Genomic DNA, 17355 nt, shown 5'->3' on the forward strand with positions numbered 1-17355 from the left:
CGTCTCGCGAGCTTCGCGGCGACGTTGGATACGTCGCGTCGGGTATCGCGCCACCCTCCGTCGTCCAAGGGTGGCCCCGCTGCGTCGTTCTCTCTCCTACGGGGTTCGCCCTCGGGGCTCGGAATAATCACGGCGTCGCGCCGCGTCGCGGCGCCACGACGCCGAATGCACGCGCGCGGACGTCTCGTCGCCGGCCCTACGAGGCTCGACGCGCTCTCTCCGGAGACTCGCTTCCGGTAGACGCGCATCGCAACACCGCCGATTCAAACGTTCGGCTACGACGTCCTGGTGGAGATGTGACGTGGTGCTGTATCGTCCGAAGACGACGACGTCGGTGAAACGCGCCGCTCCGGGGAACCGCTCCGGTGATTTACGGCTGGTTAAGAATGTTCGCGAAGCCCGTGCAGCCCGTCGCCGTTGTCCGTGTTGTGTGAGCGAGCGAGACAGACAGACAGCCGGAGCCGTGGATCGAGATATGTCATAATTATTCCGCGGCGGAGGTCGATCCTATCGTACGCGCAAACCTACTGCTCGCGGAAAGGCGAAGCGATAAGGGTGTAAAAATAACAAAAAAGAGAGAAGGAAATTTAAACAACACATGTTTTCGCTGACGAGACCATTTCCATTTGTGTGATTAACAAGAAACGCGTCGAATCAACGTGTCGGTGATATCGGGGATTGTTGAACAAATTTTTCCCCGCTTCCTCCCCGACACACACACACATACATACATGCACACGGGACGAAAAACAAATTAATCGGCTGAAGGAGGATAGAGAACGTTGCGATAAAGAAGATTCGTACACGCCGTGGACTCCTGCAGTGCGCGGGTTGATATCAGAAATTTGCGTGTTAATATCTCGCTCGACTTTCGGCCGTCGCCGTCTCGCTCACGAGACAGGGTGGAATTGCGCGTTTCGCGATTAGTGTGTGTGCGTTTTGCAGTGATCGCCGGAGAAATGTGCCGAGTTCAGTGCGTGAAGTTCTGTCGGTTTCGATCCCATTCAATGGAGTTCCGTTCCCGAATGGTGAGCCTCTAATCATGACAAGCCCTTATCAACCCCTATCTAACGCCCCACGGAATTTCAGTAACACGCTTCGCAAACGATTCTCTATTCGCAATCGGGAAATTATTCTGTCAAATGCACACACGTATTTATTCGTGACCGCAAGAGCGTGTTTTTAGTGAAATTCCCAAAGTGGCGATCCGATCCACCTTCTCGTGTCGCGATCTATCGATCTTTGAATATTGCGATACACAACGAGAGACACAATCTCGGTCTCTGGACGACCTGTGACGCACATTGGACGCAAATTCTCGCAGACAATGATGAGCGAGAGAACTCTGCTCTGAATTTTTGCTTTTTGCTTCAAATTCATCAATGAACTTGAAATAGATATTCTCGTGTTTCTCGAGTGTGTCTCGTGATATGCGATAGGAGATCATTAATGCTCAACTCAAACGGGCACCTCTCGCCGAAAGAAGTGCGGGAGTATCTCGATGCTTCATTTTTGCGCGACAAACGTCCAAATAACGTCAATAGATACCACTGATGGCACAAAAAACGTTTTATAAACGCGCTCCCAGCTTCCGCGAAGACGAGCAACGTCTCGCAGACGACGTTTCAAGTGTTAAGTTACGTTGCGTTGCAGAGTTTGTTGCGTTTCCCCGTCGAATTTCGCCGAGCTGAACGGGGATATCTCCCCGCCAACAATTATCGATGCGTTTATCGAGTCGAAATGAACGAAAGGCGATTTCGACGCTCCCATATCGAATCGTTGCGCGCGGGGTGGAGGGGAGAGAGGGGTTAATCGAGACCTCATCGTTCCGATCTTCCACATCGCGCGGAAACATGGCGGGCGTTCTCGCTCGACAGTGAAATTCCTGTTTTTCCAACGGTAGCCCGCCGCCGCGGGGGTTTCCGCGTTTAAATATTCCCGAAGTATGCAAATGCTGTAAATTCGCTGGAAAATATACCGGTAGCCCGAGAGCCGTGGCCAGGCTATCGAATCGTTATAGATATCGCGAAACGTTGCACACGTGCACGCGAAAATGTATTAACCCCGTGGCTCGCCGATAATTTGCATAAATGGCCGACGGAATTTACGCGCGACCGCCATGTCGCGCGATCCTTGCGCGCGGCAACTTCAAAGCGGATTACAAGTTGCCTGCCGATTTACGCGCTCATTATGCCTTTGTAAGATCCTCGCGGTTAGCTGCATGCCCCGGCATGCTGCGAGAAGTTTCAGACACTTCTGGAATAAACTCCGTCGCGATATATCTTTGGCTTCGGCGGTTGTGCGAAGCACGTAACGCTGTTCAGAGCCCCCGTGAGCATGAGTGTGTGAGTATTTATGTGTATGTGTGTGTGTTTGTGTGTGTGTTTGTGTGTGTGCGTGTGCGCGCGCGCGATCTCTCCAGCACCTGAACATAATTATATGTCCGCGAATGTAATTACATCCAGCCGGAGATGTTTGCAGTGCACTTTGGACTGCAAACAGGACGATGGCGATAATGACGTTGAGGTAATGTGTGGATATTCCGCGATGATGAATGTCATAACAATAAACGCTAGGGTGAAACATCCTAATCACTGACAATCCGTTAATCATTGACACACTTGAGCAAAAATTAACTTTTCTCAAGAGGTTTCTCTTGCGACCAGCATTTGAACAGTTCGCAGTTGAATTTCTGATCCACGCTCTATAATTCAAAAAGAGACTCTCGCAACTAAACTAAAACTGTGAACAACAATCACCATTGATCGCAAAGGAAACCAGATCTTTTCTAGATTGTCAGTGAGCATCAATAACTGGTTGTTTCACTCTATTTGTATCTCAGTTTCTCTCTTTTTCTTGAAACAAAAGACACCTTATTTCGTCCTCATATTGTGAGTTTGAATAAGCTGCAGTCGTAGAGAGAGAAAAAGAGAGAAAGAGAGAGAGACGCACTAGGGAAAATTTTCACAGTTCCATAAGTAAGACAATACGGCCCCCGAATCGAAAACGCCTTCTAAGGGGACATGCATCCAATTTCCCATTCTGTATTTCTTCCGAAAACACGTACCGTGTATTTGTAGCGTATTGGAAAAATAATCCCGTCGCCGTCGACCAGGGGCTGGCGCGAAGAGAGCTCCGAATGCAAATGCGTTTTATTGATAAATGCAGCCGGCTAACAAACACACAACACAACACACGCGCTCGCTCGCGATTCCGATTGAATGAAATTTGTTCTGCTTACGTACATAAGACGCCTGATTTATCTTTCCCGACGCAACGGGCGAAACGCGGATTACGTGCCGTGCATATGTACATTCGGCGTTGCCTCCTCGAGAAATATGCGGCGAGATTCGACAGCGGCTTTAATTCTCCGGGAATAACCGTCGTAAATCAAAACGGCTCTGCCGCGTCTTCGACACGAAACATTTCATTAATACCTTGGGCACGCACCCACGAGATTAGCGCGATGAAGCGCGATCGACAATAAAGGCGCAACATTCTCCACGGCGCGCTATCTTGGCCGTCGCCCATCCGTTCATTCGCACATCGTCGATATTCCGGCGCGTCTTAATCTCTCATCTCTCTCTCCCTTCCGTCTCTTTTCCATACGCGCGCTCTCCGTGACAGTCTCGCGAGGGCTGGGGATTACTCTCGACGGAGCAACTTTCACTAAATGTCGCCGCTCGCGGGATTAGTTCAGACGGCTGGGAACTTATTCGGGGCTGTAAATAAGTTCGTCGATGCACACGCCGGTGGTATGAGCCGGGGTCTTCGGATGTACGATATCCGAGATTGAGGGGCTCATTCATGCCGAATAGGGCGCCCTGAATAGGGCGCTCGCTCTCGGCGACGAGACGAAAGCCGCAAGTTTTGATGAAATGCATTCTGTCCGTTGCAGTTGACGACGTAAGAAGGCCGTGCGGCGAGAGCGTGCGCGAGGTAGCGCCGTGTGGTCTGGCGTTAGAGGCAAGCATACACGAGATATACGGAGAGACGGGGAATCGAGACAGCGCGAAGGGGAGAGAATTCATCCCTTCGTCGGGTTTACTCTCTTCCTCTTTCTCTCCCACGATTCCCTCCTCACTCTCTCCCACGATTCCCTCCTCACTCTCTCCCTCTCCCATCTTTCTCTCTCTTTCTCTTCCTGACTTTACTTCGACTTCATCTCGAGTTGTCCCCGTTTCGCGCCATAATCAGAGTTCAGCCAACTTCGCCTTTCTTCGCTTCTGCCGCAGTCTCCGCGGCCAGACGTATTACTCTACCTCCTCGCCCTCGCCCCGAAGTTTCTTTCCAGCGTGAATAGAATTTTGCCGGTTGAAAAATCAAAGGTTTCAAACAATTCCGAAATTAGAAGCAATTTAGCCGAAGGCAGATGGTTATGCGACCCCAAATGCAGGTACCGATTCAAATTTATTTCGGCGAGTCGCTGAAAGGTCGGGAGGTTTCAAATTCACTTTCGGATCAACTGAACTGTGCACTTGAATTGAACCAGGATCTACATAATTTTCTGTCTTTCTTCGCCTTTAAAATAGACAGCCTTGCTTCAATCTAATTACACTATGTTACATTTTACACTATTGCCGTGAAGAGTCGTTCTTTAGTAAATCAGGTGTGCTTAATACGAATATGACTACGAAAACTGTCCATCATGTTAGATTTTCGAGAAAATAGGAGTTTAAATCCCTCAAAAATGTATTTAATCATTTTCACAAATTCGCAACGCATGAACCAGACATGCCAGCAATCTCGAAACTGATCTGGAATTGATGCTTGAACTTCCGTTTCCATTAAAAAAAATCGAAAGCTTAAAATGTAACTTTGAAGTAGTAGATCTCCCTTACAGGGAATGAAGCAATGTCATAAATTTATACAACAAAATAGCGAAATTATATCTCATACCCGATAAATTTCTGGGTATTTTTAATAAAAAATCACGAAAACTTTTCTATTAAGATCCATTAAATCTCTTTATAACAAAAATATAATTAGAATCCCTTTCTGCAGGATACAAAATTTTTTAATTTCATTCTAGATTGTTTGTGCAATTTCAACCTCCTTCAAGAATAATATTTGTAACATGTATAAATAGGGTATTTTTTCCTACAATCTTATTATTTCTTGAGCCTATCTCAAACAGGAATTTATCCACAAAATTTATTAAATGTGAGTAAAAATTTAGTTATTTTGTTGTATTTTATGACAGTACTTTATTTTTCTATAAGGATGACTTCTACGAAGTTGCATTTTAACTTTCTGACTTTTTAAAATAAAGATAAAGATTCAAGCTTCAATTTCAAATCTTCTAAAAGATGTTGGCACGTTTTGTTGGTATATGTTACCAATTCATAAAAATAATGAAAATGTTTTTGGAGGTTTAAACCCTTATTTTCCTCGGAAACTTAATGTAATAGACAGTTTCTGAGGACACATTCAGAGCAGATCCGATTTACTAAAGAACGGCCTTTAATAAAAAAGTGCAAGAAATTGGATAAAATATATAACAGTGTTATTAGAGTTAAGTGTTGGCTAAACGTATTAACGTTGAAATGAGAATTAGGATCTTAAAGGGAATATACGATCAAATTAGAAATTAATAAAAACATGACGATTAGGCGACTCGAAGAGAACGCGGGAAGTCTGCACAATTTACATTCCTTAAATTGAAAGAATGTGCGTCGAAATGTAAATTATTTTAATATTAAATAACTCCTCTCAAAGTTGCTTGAAACTCAAATACGGGTTGTCTACACGCACCAGATTTTTATTTTTCACTGCGAGGATTACTGGTAAATTTCAAGCTCGTGAAAAGTTCCTTAGAGGAAATTTGCATTTCAGGCTGTATAGATGCTAAGTTTCTTGAAGTGCAGATTTTTAAGATGTCGGGATCTAAATCCTTCGGATTCAACGTATCTTGGAAGAGAATCCTTAAATTCTAAATTCTCTGGACATTGTAGGAACTTAAGTATACAGGATTTATTGCGTCTTAAGATCCTTAAGTCCTCAGTTCTGCGGACGAGGATCAGTTCACCCTCTCCCCCTCCCTCCCATGAATTCGGTGAATCTTAAAATTTTGCGTGATTACGACGTGATATTCAACAGTTTGTATGCGGATCTCGCTAATTCACACATTCCTGAAGTTAATAAAATCGCAGGTTGAAGATTCCTCTGATTACACGTCTCGCTGCTTTATCTTCTTGCACTTTCATCTTCCTATTGTTGTTTTGACTCTGGCAAAAGATCCTCGAGATTCAACAATTCCGCAAGTAGACGCTTTCACTTTCTCTACGCAGAAATATCAATTGTGCAGAGAGAGCATCTTGTTGACGCCGCGGTGCTTTGTGAGATGGCACATAACGACAGACTGAGATTACTTTTCCCGCATTGATCGCGCCCGTAAACGCGCTGTAAGCTGCACGCCCGTCTTGCGGGAGCGGGCGAAACGTTTATTAACGTGATTATCAGTCATCCTATTAATTAGGGGACAGAAGTTTATTACCGTCCGCGCGTACACGCAGCAGCGCGATCGAGCATCGCGCCACGTCGGCTTGTTATATTTCGGCGAAAATTGCGAGAGGGGAATCCCGCGGACGCGTGGAACCCGGCCAAATGCGAAGTGCACGCTATGACGCGCCGTATCTCGCGCTCGCGCGCGCGCTGGCACGAGTGAAAAATGTCTCGCTTTGCACCGTAGTTTCGGTATCGTCGTTTAAGTAACATATCGCGGGGAACTTCGCCCGAGCCATCGAGCGAGCAAGTTTTGGCAGCGACGGGTCGATAATCCGTTACAGGCCATTCGATTACGTCGCGATATCGCGCGGCACATTTGAGGAGCTATCTCCGGAACTCCCAGCTCTCCTTGCTTTCATTTTTCAAAGCTATCCGACGGCGGCTACGCGCGCGCGCGCGCGAACTGCGAAATTTCGATTTTCCGATCCTGGCGAGTATTGGAATCCCGAAGTTGCTGGAAGTGCCAATTTTGCCACTTAACACGTGCTCTTTGCCAAGCCTAACACGCGACATACGGTGCAGGGCAAACTCGCCTCTGTGACACATGTGTTACGCGACGGCGGACGTGTTAATATCGTGAATTCCGCGAAATGGCCAGATCGTGGAAGGACAGATCGTGGATTTTTCCTGGTGAGCTCGCCGCGTATTCGTCATACGCGATCATAACTTTTTACTCTTTTTTGTTTTGTTTTTTTTTTTCGAAATAACTCTCGATTATGTATTCTCGACACAGGATGCGATGTAAAGCCGGGCAGCGAATGTTCCGTGAACATTTGTCGGCAGACACGCGCATGCAAAAATAAACGGAGTGATGTATTTGCGCGACGTACTCGGTTATTTGTCTCGCGACAAAAGGTCGAAGTCACCCGTAACGTAAACGCTTCGCGGCTCTTCGATTGAGTGACCCTCTTCACCTCCCGCAGTTTCACCGGGGACCGCCCTCCCGTTGATTTATAGAAAAAGTTTTGCGGCGCGCGCGAAATCTTGTTTCGGTAGCGCCAGGTCGTTGTAAGTTCTCCCCGGCAATCGCGGGAGTTTGGGGGTAGCTCGATTTCACGAATGAGCCGATGATCTGCTCGGAAAAGTTTCCTAGTGAATCAAGATTCACTAAGTTCTTATTTACAAGCGGCTCTTATTTACCATCGGCGCAAACGCGCCCATCATTTTGTGATCTTCCGCGTCATATTGCGCTTCTTGAAGTGCGAGAAATCCGTTTACTGTCAAGTCGCCGAACGTCCGTCGTCTGTCTACGATTTGTCACCGTGCCACCACTCTTGGAATCTACTTTTACTAAAATGTTGCTTGAATTAGAGCCTTAAAGCGATGCTGGATGCTGACGGAACGCAGTTTTGTAATTTATTCTTCTCTTCTAATTGGATATATCAAATTAAAAAATGCTTTTACAGAAAGTACAAACATTAATGAATGGCATGATGCTAAACAGTTACATAAACTCAAGAAAAAGTTTTTTATTTATCGAGCACTAAGCATAAAAAATGTTTTGCTCATTTTATGCAACTGTTTAACATCGGCCATTTATTAACGTTTGAACTTTCACTCTATAAAAACAATTTCAATTTAATGCATTCAATTAGAAGAAAAGAAAAAATCATGAAACTGCGTTATGTCGGTATCCAGCAATATTGCCTTAAATAACTTTCACTGCCGAATAATTGATACTATATTTTTACTATATTTTCTTTTCATATAGGTTTTTTCTATTTTAGTTGATGTTAATCATGTTTTTAGTTCCAGTCAAGTTTATATTAAGATAATTATATTTCAATTTAGTCTACGTTACTTATTATAGTTATGTTTCTAATAGTACAGAAATACACAAGCTCTCTTTCTCTCTTTCTCTCTCGGTAAGATTTATCTTGCTAATCTAGTAAATAATTAAAAAATTATTAAAATTTAATTAGCAAATATTGCTAAAAATGTAGCAAATTTTTCAATAGCACATTTCAATTCCTAAAATATAAATTGTACATATGAAATGAAAGAATGGTTAATTACTATAGAATGTCGATTTATTCCTTGTGGTTAAAACATTCTGTAATAATTTCTACCATGAAATTCTCGCCGTGTGCAAGAATAATAATTAAAAATAGAGATATATGATCGGTACTTCATCGAAATCTTCATTTATTTCACCATTTTCTTCGCCGTCACACATTACCAAAAATGCGAATAATTAAATCTTATATCCTATACTCGTTTCTCTCCCAAGAGAGTGAAGGAGTATAGAAGAATGTGAGAAAATACGAAACAGGACAAAAAAAGGCGAGAAAGTGGGAGTGTGTGTGAGAGAAAGAAAAAGTGTAAAAGAATGTAAGAGAGTGTGAAAGAGAATATGACAGTGTGAGAAGACAGTGTGAGTGAGAAGAAGTGTGAGCAAGAAAGTGAGAGAAATAGATAAAGAGAGAGGAGAGGTGGGACTTCAAGAACCTCTAGACATACAAATATAGAGTGCGTATACGTGGTAACAGGGGCCGCTAATGCCTTTACGAAGATTTATCGTCCCACGACAGGTCGGGGTTGTTACGTAAGGTTAAACTCAGGGTCGAGGCGTCAGGATCGTGCCCGGCTGTCGATCCGGGCGGTCCCCATCGCCATTCGTGCAGTCGCGTAAATCCCGATGAAGCGGAAGCTACTCGCGACCTCGCGAGGATTCCCAAGGATCGTCTACATATGCGAAGGGCCTTCTCCTGTAGAGCCGTCTTTTTTAAATCCACTGGCGTTTTACGACTTTGTCGCGGGCGCGCTCCGTTTACGACTGTAAATCCAAAACCGATCCACGTCGCGGGCTGATATCGCGCACGAAATCGCGGTTAATACTCGAACCGCCAATTTATGATTTACGGCCACGAGTGCGCGATTCCGCTTTTAATGAATAGTCACGGAATTACGAGGGTGAGTCAATTTCCATGGTACGCGTTCGTTACAATCGCGTGATGCCGGGTTACCCAATACGCGATTTTTTATTGTCCAGGCGTGTGAGCTTTTTTTTCTCGCGAAATCGCGCGAGATTCCCCGGCACGTAATCCCCTTCATATGCGGATTTTCTAGAATTTAAAGATGCAAAATATAAACTGGCGAAAATCTCTCTTTCTTTCTTTCTCTTTCTCTCTTTTCAGAATATTTTGTTGAGAAGAAATATGGGAACAACAAAATCTGTTAGCTTAACTCGGCAGTATAAAGATGCTCGATGTATTTTGAGAAATACATGCAAGAGAGTCGAGATAAATAACTCCGCGATCTAAGAATGACGAAAGCTCATTAATCAAATGAAAATAGAACTCCCTGCAATTACATGGCGGTAATTTCGAGCAATTCCAATATTGGACTAGCCAAAAGCAGTCCGGCATCTTCGAAGGATTTTAAAGATTCCCGAATCCTTTTGTGCCCAAGGTTTACTTGCCTTGTCTAAGGGTGATTGATCGGACGAAAAACTGCAGAGATTCGCAGGTAACGGAGATCATGGCGGCGGCTGCACGAAAACAAACAGATCCGCGGATTCCAATAGTCAGCTTGTGTGTGTGTGTGTGTGTGTGTGTGTGTGTGTGTTGTATATGTGTGTGACAGCAGCAATATGCAAATATTCAAACTCGCTTCAAAACTCGGACCAACGACGAGCGAGCGAGCGCGTGAGTCGGACGAGAAATATCTCGAGTTCAATTTTATGGAACTGATTCGTGCCTGTTCGCCGGCTACGCGTTTTAAGTTTCAAGAACGATCTATCGTGGGCCCCATATCTACGGCTAAGTTCATATCTAGAAATCCCGTACGTAGAGAGAGAAAAAGAAAGAGAGTAGAGGTTCGCTGCCTCCACCTTCTCGTGAGTCACGAAAGATAGATAGGCGGCGAGAGAAAGAGAGAAGGAAGAGAGACAGAGGGCTGCGAGAACGGCGGAGGGCGGGGACGGAAAGAGGGCGAGAAAGGGCGGTAAAGCGAGAAAATCGAGTGGGTACATACGTTAAGCGAGATTACGTGTCCGGCGGCTAGATTGCGGCCGGTTGTATCTGCTGGATTTATTAAGCAGTACCATATGCATCCGGCAACGTGACACCGTCGCCCCGAAGAATTACAATTTCCGATGTCGGATCATCGGCACCGGGCAAGCTGTCGCGCGCGGAAAAAAACGAGAACGTCGTGCGCCGTTCGATGTCACGTCGAGACATTTACGTACATTTTAATATGCGATCGCTTGCCTTGCCTGAGCTCCTCTGCGGGTTGACGCGAAATACGGTTTTTGCTGATGTGACTCAAATGGAGTCGATTTCGCGCGCGCGCGCGCGCGGAAGCATCACCGATTTCTGAAAAGCGACATCTCCTCCATTGGCAGAATTTGCATTTCTCGGTGCCGTTAAAATCGCGTTCGATAAATTTTTCGTGGTGAGCGCACGCTTAGAATTAGCACGTGGCTCACCCAACTTCCCGACTCGACTCGTCGGATTTTATCAAATTCTCGCATTCCACCCCGTCGTGCTGTTGCCCTTCGTCCTTCCCCGCTTCTGCCTCAAAATAATTCGCATTCGAAATCGCTCGTTAAGCGCGAGCATCTAATTTAGTGCTGAAGGCAGCGCAGGCAGGAACGTCGATTTGAATGTCTGATGATGAAGAGTGGATCGCGAATTCCTAACGAGTGGAAGCGGGTTCGTTGCGGCACGGCATTTTGAACGGCGCGTACTATGGAATAAACGATGCGTGGCAAATCTAAGCTAGCCGCACGACGGCGGGCGAGCTTTCGCGCTAATTGGAAAGTATTTAAAACACGGTGAACCGCAAAGCGTAGGTGGCTCGTATCGTTGTTCGAGCTTGCTTGGGTGAAAAGAATTCCCACCATGTGAAATTTCAAACTGTGCAACTCGCCCTTATTAGAGTACTTGGTGAGCGGTCCTCGAGTTTGCGCCGGCACGTGTTGCTCGTGGCGCGGAATTTTGTCCGGCAATTATAAAGTTGAAACTGAAACTTCCGTCGTCAAGATAAAACAGTAAAAAAAGAGAAAAGGGAAAAGAAAGAGAGAGCTGAAAATTATGGGCATATTGATCCAGACATATTGAGTGCGGCACAGAAAGCTTTGCAACTTTTGTCAAATTCTTGAATCTGATTGCTGCACTCTACGAGAGAAAAAAATATCTAGAAACTAAAAAATACTCATTCGGTGGACACAAGTAACATATTTACTTAAATTCAAATTCAAGAGAATGTTTAAGGGTTAGCCAAAAAAATTCAAAGGTTCTGATGAGATAAAATCAAAAGAAGGTATAAGGATCAATAAGACATACAAATGCAATACTATAATCAGACAAGTAAAAAGCTTGTCCTTACCGAATTAAAAGTATGAAATTAAATTAATTAAAATAGTAGAATATTTCGACTAATAAAATTTTTTTACTTTGTAAGTCACAATTTAAAGTTTTCTACTGATTACATCTTTACACTTATGTACAGGATCTTGTTAGCCCTTAAACCTTTTCTCGATTTTATATCATCAGAGCCTTTTTATCTTAGTTATCCTTTAAATCTAAATTCTTTTATATAAATAGAATGAACAGTCGCTTTCATGAGAAGCTGAGGTTTTAAGAAAATGTATATTTTCTTATCTTCTTTAAACGATATCTTTTCTCAGAGCAAAAATGTGTTTTGGCATAATATTGTTATTAGTGCCATTGAATAAATATTCTTCATCTCGTAGATATCTTTTCTCTCGGTATGTATTGATTTTGGCTGAATCTGCGAACATACGACAAACAGATTTACGAATTCCACAAGAGTTGCCAAGCAGCTTCCTCTATTGAGCGCAGCCGTTCGTTGAGAAGAAAAAAAGAGAGAGAAAAATTGAGCGAATTATTCAGGGAATCAGTCGTCGAAATTAGAAGCGCGCGAATCGTCACGGGTGAATTCCGATCCTGCTTTGTCGGACGTGCGGTTTTCGCTGTTAATGATCCTCTTTTTTTCCCACCCTTCCACACCCACGTCGTATTTCGAAGTCCCGCTCTGCCGATACGTCCCGATTTTTCGCCAGCGGTGACAGCTGCCAGCGTTATCGAACCCTCGAAACACAACGGGAGTCGATAATGCACGAGCTGGTCGCAATGAAAACCGCAATGGCCGAGAGAGAAAGAGAGACAGAGAGAGGGAAAAGAGAGTTGGATAGAAAGAGAGGGAGAGCGGGCGTGAACCTGTTTCACATTTTATCGCCGAAACTGACGCCGAGTTGTGTAAGCAGATAAACGTGTTGACCAAATACAGAACTCCGTTCTGAAACTATTCGTTCCACCATGTGTTCACCCCGTCAAAGTTCGCGCGCTCGTCAAAATCGCTCTGGAATCATTCCGAAAAAGTCGTTCCAAATAGCAGCCGAATCCACGCAGGGGAGAAAATATTGGCGGTTCTTAGAGAGCGACGAGCGTGATCGAGCCTGATCATGGCTGATTCCTCGCTCACGCGAGGCTCGACACTTCGAATCCCGTTGCAATGAAGTTCCCGGCCTCATCGGGAACTCTTCACCGTCGCGCGAGAGAACGACGGACCCTTGCGTGCACGCACATTCGTCCGATTATTCGTTAATTGGCCGCCGGCATTGTTCAAATTTCAATTCGATGCGCATGAAATCGCCGGCTCTGTATCTCCATCGATGTGTCTTATTGAGGGGAAGGGAGCACAAAGCAAACTGCGGCGATACGCGAATTTCGCGCGCGGCTATGTTCTATTAGCCGCCACGTTATTCGCGGCAATCGCTCGAAACGGTACAATTTAACATCACGTTGCATACACACACGCGCGCGCGAGCGCACGCACACGCACCGCCGGCACACTCACACACGCACAGAGTGTGAGCAACCCACCGGCCCGGCTCTACACAGGGTTTTGTGTTTAGAATTATCTGACCGGAAGCACGTAGCAGAGAGCCGGCGGTTAGTTGGCCGCCGCCGCAGCTTCTTGCGTTACCGCCCGTTACCCCGAAGCGCAGTTCGATCCGCAAATAAACGCGTTCGCTGAACTCTTTCCTGATGCACCGTTCTACTTCGCTACCTCCGCGCCCTCGATCTTTCGGATTTCGTGAACAGAAGGTTGATACGAGAATATTCGAGCTTTGTAATAAATTTCGACGGGCTTTGAGACCGCGCGCCTTTCCGTACGCGTGACCCTTTGAACCTTCGCGATTTCGGACGAAACATTGTGTCTGTCATATAGCGCTTGACAGCCGCGGAACGTCTAAACTGTTCGGACTTTCTTCTGGACACGACAGATCCTGCTGATCGTTAACAGCGCCGACAGGCGATACTGTGGGAATTTACGCGAGAGAATACTAACCCTTTGAATGGAAATTACGAGCCTTGCGCATGAATTTTCTGACTCAAATAGAATCTTAACAAAGCTGAACCCACGTAATATTTAAAGATTTACGAATACTACACGAAAAAAAAAGTTTAGTTGGATCAACCAAATGTCTGGTAAACTATGAACGAATTAGAAGTCCAATTGAAGTTACTAAAACCCTGGTTGATCAGAAATTTTGTTCAGTTAACTAAAATATTGTTGGCACTTGAACAAAATTCTGACGACACTTCAACCGGCATTCCGGTTTGTTCACATTTCATCAGATACATCTAGTTAATTCAACCAAACTCTTTTTCCGTATACATTCGGGGATAATTAACACAAATTACGTGTCAGTTTTCTTTACAAGAATTGCGCATCGCTATAAGGTTGCAGTAAAATCAGATGGTGCTTTGAAAGAGCACGTTTGCTTGAGGATAAGTCGTAAGGCAAAGAGTTAACCGTATCAAAGGATCTCACCCCTTCGCGCGAAGATAAATCTCTTTATTTGAATTCCTGTTTCTTCGATTTGTCGTTACGATCTCTCGTGCTCGTAATCTCCGGGACGAGTTACAACACGTCGACGACTTCTGGATTCTGTATTCCTTAGCTACGGCTTATCCTCATCGTACGCTGCGGTTTCTCTTACCGCACCAGACCATGAAATGTCTGCCGCATACATATATGCGCGGTAATGTCCAGGAGATACTCGACGTACCTACGTGACGTCCCAGGGGCGCAGATGTCGTATCAGGACATTAGCATCAGTCTGAGGATGCCCGATGATTTTCCTGCAGCATCGCGGTAACATTCCCCACGTTATCTTCTAACGTCACGAGATCTTGATGCGCAATAGAAGTCAAGTGAATCTCGCGGAAACCGCGACGTTGGGCTTCACGGGGACTTAACGAATTGATGTGCCCAAGATTAAACAGATAGCAGTACTTGAGAATCCCGCAAGGGGAAAATTTTATAGTAAACATTACTGTACAATTTTGTAACTGAGAAGTAAATCGACATTCCGCAGTGATTTATTATTTTTTTAATTTATGTGTGCTATTTACACTTTAAGAACTGAAAGTGGATATCAACTTTTTAAGTGGTACGCTTGGAAAGTTTCATAAGTAAATATTAAATTCTTCTTGATTTAAACTATTATATTCTTTTTGACTCTCTCTTTCTCTCTCTCTCTCTCTCTCTCTCGTAGCAAATACAAATTAGATATATTTTGTATTACATTTTTCTAAATTCTTTAAAGAAAATAGAGAAAGCGAAATTTCTCTCTCTCTTTTATTAAAGAAATTAAAAAGTTTGTAATGGCTTTTAGTAAAATAGACTTCACTGACAGTTTATTGCTGCGTTACTAAAAACATAGTGAAATTGAAAAAAATTTATATAAAAGAAGAAAATTCGTTTGACATACGCAGAAAAATTTAAGGGAAAAAATTTCATAGCATTTGAATGAAGTAAATGACGTCTCCTAAATACAATTATAGTGTGTTCAAAATCAATATCATTTTGAAAACGTATTTCCAACGATTTTAGTCTAGAGTGATAAAAATGGAGACTACTGAGAGACCGACGAACAGAAGGTAATAAGATTCTGCTCCAGAGAGTGTTGAATAAATGCACCCTGCATCTATTATTCTTGCATATAGCTCATGATGTTGCTTGAGAGCAACTGAACAGAGTTACAATAACAAACAATTTCTAGCATAATTATTTAACCGCACGAATGAAATATGCTCTCTTAAAATGAATCAGTGAATAGTCACTGATATGAGTATAGCACTGAGCACTTTCAGTGCTATACTTATAACCGCAATCAGTGCATATTCACTGTTTTCAATGATGTTTGACTGATTCATTTTAAGAGTTTCTGAAAACTATTTAATCGATTCAGACCTCCTTAACGATCCGATCATCAATAATCGGCTTCGGATCACGGTATTTTCGCAGCGCCGATGAAAAGAACCGGCGGATTCTTTTAAGGGAATGTAAGGCCGCGCGTGTTGTGCGATTCCCACGCTTATTTTGTACGCACGCTGAGGAGTAAATTTCGCAGGGGAGTTTCGAGGAACTGGGTTAGGATTTGAATTTAAACGAAGACCCCATCCACTCGCGCGAGCGCGCCGCACCGGCGTCCGCGTTGTACCTTCCGGTCTCTCTGCGTGCGCAAACGGCAAGTGCCGGAAACTATTTTTAGACATGTCGGGGGAAAAGCAGTGGACGCTCGCTCTGACTTCCGGTGCATGGCGCGTAAAATAGCGCAGCGGCACGGAGCGTGTAGAGCGTATCGTAAAATCGGGGACTCGTGTGGAAGAGCCGCATCGGACAAGGTACAAACTCGACTGGTTCGGATGTGCATCAAAATAAAAAAAAAGAAAGAGAGAGAGAAAACAGCAATGTTTGATCCGCGATCTAGTGTTTGCGAACAAATCGCGTACGAGATCTTTATTTCTCGACAAACTCGCGAAACCGCCAATTCGCTGTCGCGTCAATTAAAAGCACACCGGAGATTCGCTTGTCCATTCGCCGCCGGCGCTGGCGGCGTAATCTCCGAGCTCCTTCGTAATGTTAAATAATTCCTTAACTAGGTCCCGCCACTTGGATTTTCGTTAAGGAAAAGTTGCCTCTAATTTCATTCGAGGCAGCTTCCCGACTGTATCCTGTCCACGTTTCGTGCAACACCTAACCGTCGTCGTCGGCGGGTTCTTCTCTCGTTTCCCGTTTCACTATAGACGTTCTCGAGTTGTGTGCGCGGACGCGCGCGCGCGTGCTTTGTTGTTTTCGGAGTTTTGGATTTTAGTTGCCATCGGGTTTCAACCGATGTTGTTTCAGAGTTTACGGATTCTTGGCGTATCCTTTTACGGATCCTTTTCTTGTGGACGTTTTGTTACACCCTCACATAGCGCGCGCAAGAAAGAGAGAGAGAGAGAGAGAGAGAGAGAGAGAGAGGAGGGGTGGGAAGCAATACACACGGTTTATGGCGCGATCAATGTGACCGTTTGGTTTGGTCGAAACACGAACTCTTCTGTGTCGTCCTCGCAGTCCTCTCAGTGACGTCGACGGAGGTCGCGCCAGAGTACGATAAATTCCGACGCTATTAGGATGACATTAAAAACGTGAAATTCGCCGAGTGCACATTACATCAGCAAGCTCTCGCCGCCCACCCTCCGGCGATTTACCCCCATTCGTTACCGCTTCTTTCTTCTTCTCTTGCCGGCGCATTAGCGCGGGAGCGTTGAACCGAAAATTCATGGGCTCGTTAGAAACATGGCGCGGAAATTCCATGGCGACAGCGACCGCTTTCAACGTTGCTATTTGTTACCGCGTTTCCTTCTTACGACTTCCTGTCGACCAAGAAATATTCATCGGCGACAAGCTGGAATTAATGCTCACCGTTTGTCTCGCCTCGAAGCCCAGCGCCGTTCGTTTTAATTCGATCAAAATAGTTTCGCGCGCGTATGCATGAGTGCATGTGCGCCTGGCACAGGCACTCGAGGATATGGGGGTATCGGG

The 17355-nt window shown here is 44.8% G+C and overlaps 1 protein-coding gene across 2 annotated transcripts in view; it reads left to right on the top strand.

Moving 5' to 3' along the window:
• Positions 1-17355, top strand: part of LOC116843284 (neuroligin-4, Y-linked-like) — a 289044-nt gene continuing 271689 nt past the window's right edge. For both annotated transcript variants that reach the window (XM_032813593.1, XM_032813594.1), the window contains exon 1: positions 1-1028. The gene's annotated coding sequence lies outside the window, so the exon portion shown is untranslated. The remainder of the gene's footprint in view (positions 1029-17355) is intronic.

Source organism: Odontomachus brunneus, unplaced genomic scaffold (assembly GCF_010583005.1).
Source record: "Odontomachus brunneus isolate Ranch 3 - 2012 unplaced genomic scaffold, Obru_v1 Obru_scaffold_031, whole genome shotgun sequence".
Taxonomy (NCBI): Eukaryota; Metazoa; Arthropoda; class Insecta; order Hymenoptera; family Formicidae; genus Odontomachus; species Odontomachus brunneus.